The sequence below is a fragment of the Crocodylus siamensis genome, chromosome 4 (genome assembly GCF_052110815.1).
Source record: "Crocodylus siamensis isolate JL-2025a chromosome 4, ASM5211081v1, whole genome shotgun sequence".
NCBI lineage: Eukaryota > Metazoa > Chordata > Crocodylia > Crocodylidae > Crocodylus > Crocodylus siamensis.
This window is the reverse complement of record NC_143398.1, coordinates 157,385,062-157,399,603: the sequence shown is the minus strand read 5'-3', so window position 1 is coordinate 157,399,603 and position 14,542 is coordinate 157,385,062. Positions and strand designations below refer to the sequence as shown.

General features: G+C 49.7%; 1 pseudogene; it reads right to left on the bottom strand.

Moving 5' to 3' along the window:
* Window positions 1–3,882: 3,882 nt before the first annotated feature.
* LOC149866918 (uncharacterized) lies at window positions 3,883–10,769 on the bottom strand (annotated as a pseudogene).
* Window positions 10,770–14,542: the final 3,773 nt, after the last annotated feature.

The following is a 14,542-nucleotide window of genomic DNA, read 5'->3' as shown; positions in this document are numbered from 1 at the left end:
CACCACAATGACCTGGCGTCTCTTCCTCTGGCTGCTCAGTTGTTGCTCAGGCTGCCTGGTGTTTGTTGCAGATGTGTCTTCCCCTGTGGCTTCCTCTCTTGCATCATCCTCCAGTGCTCCCAGGGCTTCGTATCTGTTCCCCAGTTGCATTGGGGAAGCAGTCACAGCAGCATGCTGTCTAGCTCTGGAGGTGAGTCTGTGAAAATTTTGTAAATTCCCTTTGAGGATCAGGCCTGACAGATTGGAGACAGGAGGTTGGGCGTTCTTGTCTTTGATAGATTTTCGGTCTGCACTCATTCTGGTGTGCAGTTGTTGCTTGGTGTCTCCTACATATTTTCCAAGTGCCCTGATGGAGATATGTATTGTGAAGATATCTCCATACTGGTGACATTGTTGGCAGGTTTTGCATGTCTTGTCAAAGTATGGCCTGGATCCATTCAGTGTGTTTTGGGCTGTAGGAAGTTGGCTTCTGGTGATGAGGTTAGCGAGGTTCAGTGCTTGTTTGAATTTACAAACCACTTTTCACAGACGAGCCTATGAACTGCACTTCATCAACCTCCTAGGTATAGAAACTCATGGACTCAATGCAGGCATTGGAATTCTGACACACTACAACCTACATCTGACTCCCCAGGTACCTCTCCACTTTTACCTGCTACGTCCCTGTGGAGAAAACTTAACTGAAGCAGAGGAGAGGCGGCAGGACACCGCGCCAGCAGCCGATCACAGCGAAAGTGAAACCATGGTGGCTCCAGCCACTGCAGGTGAAGATCAAAGGAAAAACCTGTGATGGAGCCGAGAACAGCTCCTGCGTCTGCCTGGGTGTGCTTTATAAAAGTGTGCCAGGGCAATTGGCCAGGCAGACACCCAGCACCAAGATAAAAGGCCTGGTAGGAAGGAAGCCGTGGGGACCAGAAGTAGTGTCCCCAACTGGCTTGGAAGAGTCAGAACGTCCAGGCAATCCTGGTGAGGGGACGTGGTGGCTCCCATGGAAGGGGAGTGCGATGGGGACACTGGGCCAACGAGGGTCCAAGAAGTTGCTCACGGGGCTGGCGTGAATGGAGGTCAGCGGCAGCAGTGACTGGGACACCAGCAAAGGCAAGGGGGATGGAACCCTGACATGGACAACAGATGGCAGGTACCAGACCTGGGGAGGAAACAATGCGGCAAGTGGGGTTGAAGCCCGGGCAGAGTCAGATGCAGCATAAGCCGGGAGGAAAGCGGGGCTGCAGGGCATGCTTGGTACGAATACCACCAGTAGCCAATGACTGCAGACCCTAAGGGACTGAGTGCCAGGGACGGCCAGAACATCAGCCCTGATGGACAACATTATGGTTGGTGTTAGGTGTGGTGTAGGGGAGGTGGAGCCCCGAGAAGAAATATTGTGAGGACAGCCGAGGGAAAGTACCAGGTCAGGCAGGACCAGAAATCATTCTCCCAATAGGAAACTACTTATCATCAAAGACGTGGCAGGCGAGACCACTGGGGGAACTGATCCGAGGTCACTCCCAATAGCTTGGCCGTGCAGCCCAAGAAGCCACAACGAGGTTCGAGAAGAACCCAAACACAAGACACTCAGGGGATAGGCACAGAAGGTTACAATCCCCCTTCCCCCACCCCCAGCCTGTCCCTCACCCCTGACACCTCCATTTCCATTTTCACTGACTGACTTTCTTGCCTGCATTGCACACCAGCCTCTGGCTTCTTTACTATTCCTTCCATCCCAGAAGAGCACATACACCAACTGCAGGTGCTTCCTCAGCCTGACAAAGTATTTTTCAACCTGAAAGCATGCTAAGATATATTTTACCAGCTATTCAGTTGATCTACTAAAAGATACCAGATTGACCCAAAGAACCTTGTCTGCCAGTACCCTGTCCTTAGACCAACATGGCTACAACCTACACCCCTGCATCTGTCCCTGGTCAGCTAACTGGAAGGAGGCAGGGCCCTGGGCACATCTAAGCCCCAGGGATGGGGCTGGCAGGGACAGTTCTCTGGCAGCTGCTGGAGCAGAAGCTCCTGCAGGAAAGGAAAGGAAGGCTGTGACAGTTGGGCTGCCTGAGATGCTGCTAGTGCTACTGTGCTGTTTACTTACCTGTTGTTTGAAGCAGTGGAGCGGACTGAGGCTGTAGGGGAGGAGGAGACTTCATTAGGGTATACTGCCGTGTCGTGTAGAGGCCCCAGTGCCAGTGAAGGCTTGCTGTAACACACACACAAAATCATACATGTCACGTGTTTTGCTTGTCAGCAGCTTGGGCACCCTCAGTTACACCTTCCACGTCTTTGATGGAAATATAAAAATAGGGAGGCTGCCTTTAAGTCCTCTTGGACACAGTTTGATGGGCTCTCTGAACCCTGTGGGTTCCCAGACTCCCTTTTGGGTCCTGTTTTCACAACAGGTGTGCTCTGCCCCTTTACATACTAGGAGCAGAACTTAGTCAGGCCTCTTCCCTTCACTTACTTTACGAGGACTCCTTCCCCCTTGGCTGCCGGTGGAGACCTGCCCTCCCTAGCTCCAGCCTGGGGTTTATATGGGCCCAGGGCCGTGCCCCTTCCAGCCAGCTGACCAGGTGCAGACTAATTTCCTATTAGCTGGTTGCCATAGCAACCTGCACCTGGGCTCCTGCCTGGCTCTTTGGGTTCTCCCCAGGCAGTTCCTGCTCTTCTAGGAGCACCTGAAACACCCTTCAAAATGGTGAAACACAAGTTGAAATGAAATGGTGCTGTTTCACATAGCCCTAGTACACAGTTCTGAGGACAGGCTACTTAGCATTACTGAGAGTCTGGACATGGCTTGATTTCTAGATCCCATGACTTATCATCTCTCAGAAACACTGGGGCCTCACTAATAGCAAAGATCATACTAAATAAATTCTTCTATAAGCTGAACATTAGGCAGTGGTCCTGTAATGCTAAATATATATACAGTGGAGAGATAGGGAAGAAATGGGTTACTGAAGGACGTGGCAAACTGAACATACATAGCAGGTGGCACAGAACAGACTGTAGATGTAGTAGCTTAAGGCATTGCAGTTACTTTACCTTATTATATTTTGGTGTATATTTATATGAGTAGAACAGTCAACAAAGAATAGCTTGCTCTAGTTAAAACCAGCTGTACCAGATATTGGTGTTCAAGCCTTGGGGCAGGGAAATTTATGACACTTACTTTCAGAAGTAGTCTCTTTGTTTTTGCTTTTATTTCCTGTTGTGAGGAGAAAAATTAGTAATGAAGCAGCTCATTGAAATCTGTACAATAGTTTAGAAAACCCAAATAATCTTGTAATAAATGATAATAGAATTAATTTTGTGTTAATTGCATGATTATGCATTAATTATGAATGGTCACTTCAGGATTACAGGGGCTAATACAATACGTTTATGGAGTTTGAACCTACATCACACACCTGATCTATTAAAAATTAGGCAACATATAGAGAATACTCAACAGGTTTTAATTGATTACAAGAAATTATCGTGTCAGTAGGTTCCATTAACAATATAAGCAAAAAAAAGTCCATTTCTTTAGGAATTAGGTAGGACAATATGAGCAGATGTATATAAATCCTGCTATAACAGCCCCAAAGAGATAAGTGGAAAAAGAACAGCTGTTCCCCAGCTGTGGTTAAGTAACAGTTGAGATAAAAGACAATACTCAGTCAGAATGGGATGGATGACTGCCAGAGAAGCAGAAGTCATTTTAAAGGAGTATTGCTTCTGGGAAGGAGCTGCTGGTAACAGACCCTGACTTCCCGAAGAGACTGGGAAAATCCGCCAAGAAATTAAAGGGGATTTTCATACTCCAGAAGGTGGAAGAGGGGTCAGATTTTATAAAATTTATATTTGTACAATGTCTTAAGGTTACGACATAGGCAGGGTTTAGAGAGCAGTTGGCATTGTCCATAGGGATAGCACTCTCAGCTTTTTAAACATATGATGTGCCTCGTAATTGTCCCTTAAAAGGTGAAGGAGTAAACCCCTTATAGAGAGTCTGTACTCAGGGACCACATCCACATGTGCAGGCATGTACAGTTTGTGGTCCAGGAAGCCAAAACCCACATGATAGCACCAACTCTGGAGCCATGGGTTGACTTCTCTGGTACAGGTGACGTGATGCCTACTGTGACCACTGACTGGGGGGATTGACAAGAAGACCACCTGTGCCCCTGTCTTCCTAAGCCTGGTCCCCAGAGCACTGTAGTCTCTCATGATATGGTCTGGACTACTCCTGGCCACATCATTTGTTCCCACATGGAGGAGGACCATAGGATAGTTTTCAGAAGGCTGGATGAGGTTAGGAATTCTTGCCATGTCATCCCTGATCCTGGCTCTGGGCAGGCAGCAGACCTCACACACCATGGGATCCAGACAACAGATTGGCCCCTCTATTCCTCTCAGTAGGGAGTCATCCACAATGATGGCATATTGTCTCTTCTTCTGCTTACCTGGCCAGCCCTCAGCTCACTCAGTGATGGCAGCAGGCTCCGCCAGTGCACTTGCCCCCACCGCACATTCCTCCAGTGCAGCCAGGGCCTCATATTTGTTTCCCAACTGCCCCAGGGGGGGCTGTTTCTATGGCAAGAGGCCTGGCCCTGGTCGTGACTGTCCTCCACTCACCAGCATCTGCTTCAGGGCATTCCCTCGCAGCTTCTCCACTAGGCATTTTGTCCTGCAGAGAATTAAAGTAGGCTGCTGCTAGTTGACTCCGGGGAACGCTTGTGCCACATGCACACTGGTGCGCAGCAAGTTATCCTGGGTGGAGTAGGGGAGGCTAGGGCCAGCACTGGGCTGGCCCCAGCAGCCTTACCTGGGGTTCTGGGGGCCTCCCAGGGCTGCAAAAGCAGAGATTCTGCCACATGGAGCCTGGCTGACATCTGCAGTGTGGCACTGGGCAGCCTGGCTTTGGTTTCAAGCAGCGTGCACTGCCCATGCATGCACTGCTCGGGGTTTTTTTCTACATTTTTTGACCCCTGGATATCCAAGGGTAAAAAAAACCCCTCTGTGCTGCAATGGAGCAGCGCAGAGAACATCTGAACATGTGGTATATGACACTGCAGATGTGTCTGCAGTGTCACATACCACATGGCTGTGCTCATCTGGATATAGTCAAAAGTTCACAGGTGTCTGAGAAGTGTGCACAGAGTCTGGAAAGATAGTTAGCCATGCCCATAAATCTCTGCACTCCCTTTACATATGGGGTCTGGGCACTTCCTTAATGACTCTCAGTTTCTCAGGAGTAGGCCAGAGTCCTGTTGAGGTCACAGGGTCCAGTGCAGGGGTTGTTGAAAGAAACTGATCTGACCCTGGACAAGTGTGTCCAAATTTCATGAGAAGCTGAATTCTCTAAGGAAAGAACCAAAGCAATTACTGGTGTGGAACAAATCTCCCTTATTTTATGATTAGATGTCCCTCAGGTAATTCTGTCTCTAATAAGGGAGTCTGTTAACATTCCCAAAATTACATGTGGGTACTAATGTTTTCAGCTCTTAACATAATTATCTATTCCTTCTCCTGGGTCTTGATTCTGGGTTTTAAAAAAACCCAGTAACCTTCCACAGTCTCATTTTTTCCTGGGGTCACAGTAAAAAGTAGGGCTGTGCAAAGCTTCGACTTAATATTTGATTGGACAAATATTCAACATATTCAACCCTGAAAAGTGAAAGTCGAGTCGAATAGCAGCTGGTCGAATAGCTGTTGAATCAAATACCGGAAGTCGAATATTAAAAGCGCGGGTCGAATTTTCGACTTGCCTATACTGGATTCCCTGCTGGGGAAAAAAAAGGGAAAGTAAGGGGAGGGAGGGGGGAGGGGGAAGGAGTGCTTTCATGACTGACACGTGTGGCTGGCCAGTGACCTGTCAGCATTCTCTGAGGTCCCTTCCAATCCCAGTGCTCTGGGGGAGGGCCAGAGAAAATGCAGAAAAGGCAGCAGTTTCTCAGCTCCCCTGCTTTCTGCCTTGGGGTCACTTTGAGCTGCTGGTGTTCTCCAGCACCTCTGCGTGAGACCACAATGGCTGGAAGCCCTGATCTTCAACAGATTCCCTGCTTGCAATGCCAGCAACAGGGATTTCTGAGAACTTGGTGCTTTTATTTTATAACTGCTTTTCATATTAGTTTACTCTTATATTGGATAGGGTTAGTAGTAGCCTAGGATCTATTCTACGTATAGGAATTTACTTTATATATATATATTTTTATACATCATTCATTCTTTCCACCACACCAACGCTTCTCAATATATTATCTACATACACACACACATTTACATAACATCCAAAAATCTAACCCGTGGCGCACAGCACACTTTGAGGTTCCAGTTTACATATGAAGAAACACATTATGAAGTGGGGTGGAAAGGCAGGTGGCCACACTAGCCAGCCTGCACGAAGGGGAGCAAGGGGGGTTGCAAGCAGGAGAGCTGCAGTTTCTCCCCCCACCAAACTCAGATGCAGCCTCTTTCCTCCCGCTACAAGGGATGAGGCTGCTACAAGCAGTGAAGAGAGGGGAGCAGCAGTGCCACCAGAGCCACTGCCCGTGCCTGAGACTCTCTCATGTCCAGACACAGCAGCCACCACCTCTCCCACCATAACTGCAACCAGCACAGCAGCACACTCCACCCGTGTCACTGCCTATGCTGAGCCCTCCAGTGCCAGAAGAAGAGCTGGTGCTGGTTCTGGATCTCAGGGGAAGGAGGGAGAATCAGTCGAGTTTGTACTCGACACCCCTCAGGTTTTTTCCTTTCAAGCCATGAAGTCTTTCCCAGAAGGCACTTCAGAAGGTGCCTCTGTACAGGTGAAGGCAAGTGGCTCAGCTGAGTCAGCTCTTTCTCTTCCTGTGCCTCTGACTGCTGAAGAAGGGGAGATTTCAGCAGCATCCACAGATGCACCCACACGCCAGAGGGAAAGGCCTAGTACTAGCATGGTCTGGGATCATTATGAGCTGGCAGATGATCCCGCGTTTGCTATCTGCGTGCACTGCTAAGCCAAAATCGGCCGGGGCAAGGGAACAAAGCATATGACCACCTCGGGGATGCTGAATCATCTCCACAGGTACTACCCCTTTGCCACAGGAATGGCCCCCACTCACTCCACAGCCCCCGTCCTCCCACAGCAGAGGCAGGGCACCCTGGAACACTGAGGGCAAAAGGGACCAGTTGCAAATGTGAGCAAGGTAACCCCGAGCACTGGGGAGATGCTTGCTGTGGATGGTCAGTACTTCACCTTTGTTGAGCGGCCAGGGTTCAGGCGGCTCCTGGCACTGTTGGCTCCATCCTACCAGGTGCCCGCATGCACCACCTTCAGCAGGATGGTGGTGCCCTCCCTATATGAAGCATGCAGGGAGCACTTGAGGGAGGAGCTGCACAAGGCAGGTCCGCAGGTGACCGTACACTTCACCTTGGACATCTGGAGCAGCCGGGGCAGAGATCATGCGTACCTCTCCCTCACAGGGCATTGGTGTGGCCAGTCAGGCTGTCGGTGGGCTCTCCTTCACGCCAACGTGATGGATGAGTCCTGCACAGCAGCAGAGACAAGGGGGCCATGAACCGCATGGTGCAGGGGTGGCTGAGCGTTGGGCAGGCTGAGCTCACCTGCGGCTTCATGGTCACTGACAATGGGTCAAGGCAGTCCGTGATGCCAACTTTGCTGGTATTTGCTGTGTGGCACATAATTTACATCTGATTGTGATGGATGCTTTGGAGGGGGACAGGGCTGCCGGTGATGGCGCCAGCAACACCAGCAGGCTCGTTTCCAGATGCAGGAAGGTGGCAGGCTACTTCCACCGGAGCATCGAGGGGGGCAAGATGCTGCGGGACAAACAAGCAGAACTAAATGTCCCGCAGCACAGAATCATCTAGGACGTGGAGACTTGGTGGGGCTCCACATACCTGATGCTCGAGAGGCTGGTGGAGCAACAGAAGGCCATCCATGAGCTGGCTTTGCTTAGGGAGATTGGGATCAGCGGCCCCCTGACCAAAGCTGAATGGGATGCCATCTCCCAGATCTTGCTGGTCCTCAAGCCCTTCCTTGAGACTACTGAGATCCTCAGTGCTGCTGATGCCTTCCTCAGCCGGGTGGCCCCCATAGTGAAAGAGCTCTGCAGCCAAACGGAGAGCTTCCCAGGGACCAGTGTCCCTGGCTAAGGCAGGCTGCTGTCACCAGATGTGCAGGCACTGGTGATGTGGCTGGAGGAGGGCCTTAGGAAAAGGCTTGAACCCTTGGGGTCCAACACAGTGCACATGCTGGCCGCCATCTGTGACCCAAGGGTGAAGGGCACCATGTGAGGCAGCGAGACACTGAGTCACTGGAGGGGGGTACTTATTAATAAAGTGACGGAGGCGGAATAGCAGAGGTGGGGGGAAGTGGAACAGGGGGATCCACTGCCTGAACCCAGCCTGCCATCCACGAGCCAGTCTTCCCCTCCACCACAGGCGCTGCCAATATGGGCTAAGGCCATGGCAAACATTAGGGGGTCCAGACCCATCAGACCCCAGGATCAGGCAGACAGTCCTCACACTGTGGTGTCTGCTTATCTTGCTGAGCCTGTGGAGCCCCTGCACTGCGACCCCTTGGCCTACTGGGCACCCCACAGCCCGATGTGGCCAGATCTGGCCACAGTTGCCCGGGAATACGTGTCCTGTCCACCAACCAGTGTGCCAAGCCACAGGGTGTTCAGCATGGCTGTGGATGTTGTGACACACCACTGCACCTGCTTGGATCATGCTTTGGTGGAGCAGCTGGTGCTCCTCAAGGTGAACCTCCTGCTGCTGGGGTTCCCCAAGCTCCAGGTGCAGATGGAGTGAGTGCCACCCTCCTCACTCCATCTGTATCACGAGTTGTCTGTCAGCAGCCTAAGGTGCAGTTTCCCCCAAACCCCTGCACCTATCACCGTGAAAGTTGGCAGGCTTTGTGGGCTCCTCAGGGGCTAGCAAGCCTGCAGCTTTGAGCTCCCTGTGGCTTTCCACACAGAAGTCACAGGACGTTTTCTCTCAAGAATTTGGGGTCCAGTTTCTCTGCACCCCCTAAACCTATCTTGTTGAAAGTTGGCAGGCTTTGTGGGCTTCTCAAGAGATACCATTCCTGCAAGTTTCATCACGATCAGACAAGAAATGCCAAAGTTATAGCCTGCTTCAACCTTTCCTATTATAGCCTATAGGGAAGTCGAAGCAGCTCAAATATTCGACTGAGCTTCGACCTTGAGTCCAAGCAGACCCGCTTCGACTCGAAGCGGATAGCAAATCGAAGCAGAACCAGGTTTAATATTCGACATGGCTGTCGAATCAAATATTACCTGCTCTGCACAGCCCTAGTTAAAAGCCTTCATCAAAAGCCTTCAGCAGCTGCTCTAGTGTATTGGGCTTCTCAGGTAAGTGTTGCATTCATTTCTCTGCCCTTGTCTTAGTGATGTAATGGAAAAGGTTTCTCCTGCAGCATCTTCTTCCCCTTGATGCTGCAGTGGAAGTAGCCCACCACCTTCCTGCATTTTGAAATCATCTGGCTTGTAGCAGTAGTGGTGGTGGTGCCATCTCTGGCAGTCCTGTCCCTCTCCAAGGCATCCCTGACTATGAGGTGCAGCCAGTGTGCCACACAGCGGATACATACAAAGTTGGCATCATGGACAGCCTTCATCATATTGGCCCCATTGTTGGTGACCATGAACCCATGGGTGAATTCAGCCTGCCCAACGAGCCACCCCTGCACCATGCGGTTCATGGCCCCCATGATCTCCCTTGCTGTGTGGGACTCATTCAGCACCTTGGCTTAGAGGAGAGCCCACCGAAAGCCTGACTGATCGCACCAATGCCCTGTGAGGGAGAGGTAGGCGTGATCGCCACCCCAGCTGCTCTAGATGTCTGAGGTGAAGTGCAAGGCTACCTGTGACCCTGCCTTGCACAGCTCTTACCTCTAGTACTCCCTGCATGCCTCATACAGGGAGGGCACTGCTGTCTTGCTAAAGGTGGTGCATGTAGACACTTTTTAAGATGTGGCCAGAAGTGCTATGAGCTACTTGAACCCTGGCCGCTCAACTAGGAAGAAGGGCTGGCTATCCAGAGCAATAGCCAGCCTGGGTGGTCTGGGTGATCTCGCTCACCTTTGCAACTCACTGCCCTCTGTCTGCAGCTTTTCCCCACTGTTCCAGGGTGGCCTGTCTCTGCTTTGGGGGCAAGGGGGCTCTGGAGGGAGCAGGAGACTTCCCTTTTGGCACGCTCACACTGGTGCCAGGCTGAGCAGCAAGAAGGGCAAGGGAGTGCTGCCTCCTGAGATGCAGCAGCATCGTCATGGTGGAAAAATGTTTCATGTCCTTGCCCTGGCTGATGTGCCTTTGGCAGTGCTGGCAGATAGCAAACCTGGGATCATCTGCCAGATCAAAATGCTCCTACACTACACTACTCGCCTGCTTCTGGGTTGAGGGTGAGGCACAACAGCAGGAGGAGGTGCCTTAGCTGAGCTACTTGCCTCCACAACCTCCGCCAAGGTGCTGCTTTCGGGAAGAGACCTGAGTCTATGGAACTTTGAGGGGTGGGGAGCACAAACTCTGATTCCCCCTCAGTCCCCTGAATTGCCTGAGCCAGTGCGCTCAGCACCCCTGGTTCCAGCTCCTCCTCTGGCAGTGGGAGGCTCACGCTGAAAGATGACATAGGGGTAGAGGAGACAGTGATTTTGCTGCTGGTGCCTATTTCTGAACTATGGGGAGGTGGTGCAGGTGCAGAGACATCAGGTTCAGACACTGCTCCCACCTCCTTGCTTCTACTGGCAGCAGAAGCGTCATGGCTGCTTGAGAAGAGAATGTTTTTTGGGGGGGGCAGGTGGGACTTGCAGCTCTAGCTCTCCCCTTACCCCCTCTCCCTCCCCTGCCAGAAGACCTGGCATCTGCCTTTATAGCATGCTTCATATTAATCTTTCCTGTGCTGCAAAAAGTGTGCATCACTCCTTTTGTGTTGTGTGTTTTATTCCCTTTGTGTTGTGTGTGTGCACTGGACTCTTCTTTGATTGATTCAGTAATAAGTATTCAGAATTATGGAAAAAAATGTGTGCTGTCTGTCTGTCTGTCTTCTTCTCTGCTGTGATGTATTTATTTACTATGAATTTTGAATGTGAAGTGTGACTGTGGTGTGTTTTATTCCATCTGTGTTGTGTGCATGCACTGGACTCTTCTTTGATTATTAAGAACTATATATGGTGCCTTCTTCTGTGATGTTCTGTTAATGTAAATGTGTGACTACTACTGTACTTCTTGTTCTTCTTCTGTGTTGTAATGTGTACCTAAAATGATATATCTCATTCTAAGATCCTGAGTTCTGTGTTAGTCTCAGTCTGCATCTGACTTCTGTATTGTCTTCAGTCTCTATGTAAACTATAATAATATTAATAACTAATAACTACTATATATAATCTGACTCTTGTTCTCTTATGAATATCTGATTTTTCTTCTTCTATGTGTGTATATTATAAGTGTGTGTGTGCAATCTGTGTGCCTCCCTGCACAGTGATGGATCATGCTGGCAGGGAAAACACAGAGCTTTCTTTTTTCAAAGTTTGCAGAAAAAAGAGAGCAAATATAAATTGAAAGAAATTAATTGGACAGTATTAAGTAAAGAGATTCTAAGCTAAGCTAAGCTAAACTAAGCTAAGCCCTATCTAATCCTTTCTAAGAACAAAAAGGAGCAGGCAAGTTGCAGCTGACTGACTATGAAGCAAGCCAGGCAGCACAGTACCTTTATAACGCTGTTGCTCAGGCAGAACCAGCTCACAAAAGGTACAGCAAGCCTGCACACAGAGGTTTTTATGCCGTTTCTATGTCCCTTCCCACAGACACCGTAATTGGAAATGCAGTCAGAGAAAAATCATGCTCACTGGCCACCTAGACATGTCAGTCTTCTCCCCCCGCCCCCAGCTCTCCCTTCCTCTTCTAAGTTTCTTTTTCTCCATACAGACAGCGCTCTGAATCTTTTCCAAATCAATTTGGAAAGCCAAAAGCAGCTAGCAATTCAATTCGGACTTGCAGATTCGGCCTCCGAATCTTTTCCAAATCCGAATTGCAGTCCGAAGCTTCACACAGCCCTATAAGAAACCCCTTGATCTTTATGGCTTGGCCTTACCATACCATTAAGGCCCTGGGCAATTGCTTCTTGTTGCTTCAGCTCTCACTCTTTGAAGGGAGCTTTCCAGTCCCTCTGCCATGCTGGGTGCTCATTCAAACACACAGTACTTACTTTCTCTATGCAGGGTGATTCTGCAAATGGCCCCCAAATTTCCCTTTTGGTTCTACTTAGACAGAACTTAGCTCATACAGGCTTAATATACATAATCGCTCATGAGACTTGATGGGACTGTAGAAATTATCTAGCATGAGCAGGTGTGTGGCTTTTGCAGGTTCTGTCTTAGACAGGTTTCACTGGACATGAGTAATTATTTGACATTTTTACCTCTGAGATTTTGGATCTATAGAAAAATCTGCAGTTGTGAGATTTCCAGCTCTGTTTAGCACTGAAAGACCTGCATGTTTAGGAAGAGCTTCAGTAGTCTTCCAGACTTTCAGAAACTCCCTCTACACACTTTTCATGCAAGTCATGATACTATGTACACTATTACCTATAAATAATAGCAATTATGCAAACTAAATACATATTACAAATATGTTGACATTTACTTGTTAAGGTGAACAAGCTTGAAAATCATTGTTTTAATTTTTTATGATTTTAGAATAACAAGTAGTTTAATAACAGAACCTAAGTCTGTTTGAATGAAGCCTCAGATTTACGAAGGAGTCTCGTGTAAATCATCCATTTTTGATTTTCCAGATTGCAGGACAAGCTGCCATTTTATTGATAATCATACTTGCTGTATTGTGCAAGGTTTGCAAAGGATAAAAGCTAAACCCGTACTGAAGGAAGATATCGAAAATTGCCTTTCAGAAAAGTCAAGGGAAGTCAAACAGCAAGTAGGACAGGACTTATTGGGAAATGAGTATCTAGTTTATTTAAAAAGCAAATTAGAAAAGCAAGTAAAAGGAACTCTGGGAAGAGTAGTACTATGTTTTTCAAGTGGAAAGTGAAACTGTACATATGTCTAACACTTGATCATATGGAAGTGTGCATTATGGTGACCAGATACCATAAAGCATGGATTCTGATGTCTTATATCCAGGGATCCTGGTTTTCCCTGAAAAAAAAAGTCACAAATTATCTGATAAACAATTGCAAATTCACAGATAAAAACCTCAAAATTCATGATTAAAATTAAAGTCTTCCCATTGCCCTTCAAAGCCCTGTTTGTGCCCTTCACTTCCTGCCCCCTTGCCCCCCCAGCCCTGCTTGTGCCCCTCACTTCCCCTGACAGGCCCCCCAGCCCTGCTGGTGCCCCTTTCCCCGCCACCCACAGACCCTGCCCCCCCAGCCCTGCTGGAGGGACCCCAGTTGCCAGGGCTATGGGGCCAGAAGCCTGGGTCCACAGCCCCCTGCCCCTGACAGAAGGCAGCGGCTGTTGCAGTGGATGAAGTAGAGAGCCAGCTCTCCTGCTGCTGTATGCCCACTGCGGGCTCCGGCGGGGCTGGCTCCCTGCCACAGCATGCAATCTCCAGGGGGGCAGAGGGGACCCGCACCTGCCAGATCTGTTTGTGGGGTGGGGGCAGGTCAGGTGCACACTGCAGGCTCGGGCTCCAGCCCTGCTGCCCTCCCCTGGGGCCTCCACAGCCAGGTGGTGTGACCTGATGCTGCAGGGCAGAGCGCAGCCACACAGGAAAGCTTCTTGCAATTGTAATTGCTGCACTGCCCTGGACAAGCCCCACTCCCCTGCCCCTGGAGAGGCTCCCTGCAGCCCTGTCCTGCTCCTCACCAGGGCCTTGCAGCCATGCATTGTGGCCCGGGGCCCCAAGCCCCACACTGCCTGGCAGGACAGCATCACCAGCCCCAGCCAACTCCCTCCCTATGGGAGCCTCAGTCCCCCCTCCTCCCCCTGCACTTACCTATGGGAGCTGCACTCCAGGCTGCCTGGAGCCAGGTGCATATACATACACATGGAGCCCCCTGCCTGACCGCCTTCCTCCCACTCCCTTTCAGCCCCCTGCAGGCTGGATCTCTGCCAGCCTGCAGAGAACTTGCTGCAAAACTGCAAAATCCATGGGTTTCTTTGCTAAAATGAGAAATCTGGGTTTTGCTTTAGTAAGGGGGAAAAATCTGCATTTTACTCCATTTTTCCATGGGAAACAGAAAACCTCGATCCCTGCTTATATCTTATGGGCACTCATTTCTAAAATGGTAATATAGTACAAAATGTAAACATCTCTGTACTTCACATAATTTTTGGAGTACCTCACATTTCAAGCATTTTATCGTTAGATTTATCATGGATTAGAGCAGGGTTTTTCAGCCTTTTTTAATAAGTATACCTCCTGCGGTCAGTGACAAAGGGTAAAATGAGGAGATGAGGATGCAAGTGTTGGTGTCACTGGGCATAACCCTAGGTAACTCAGAGGGATGGAAGACCACGGGTGTCAATGAAGCCCCTCTGCTCTAGGCCCAGACAAGCCAGGGTCCCCCCCTC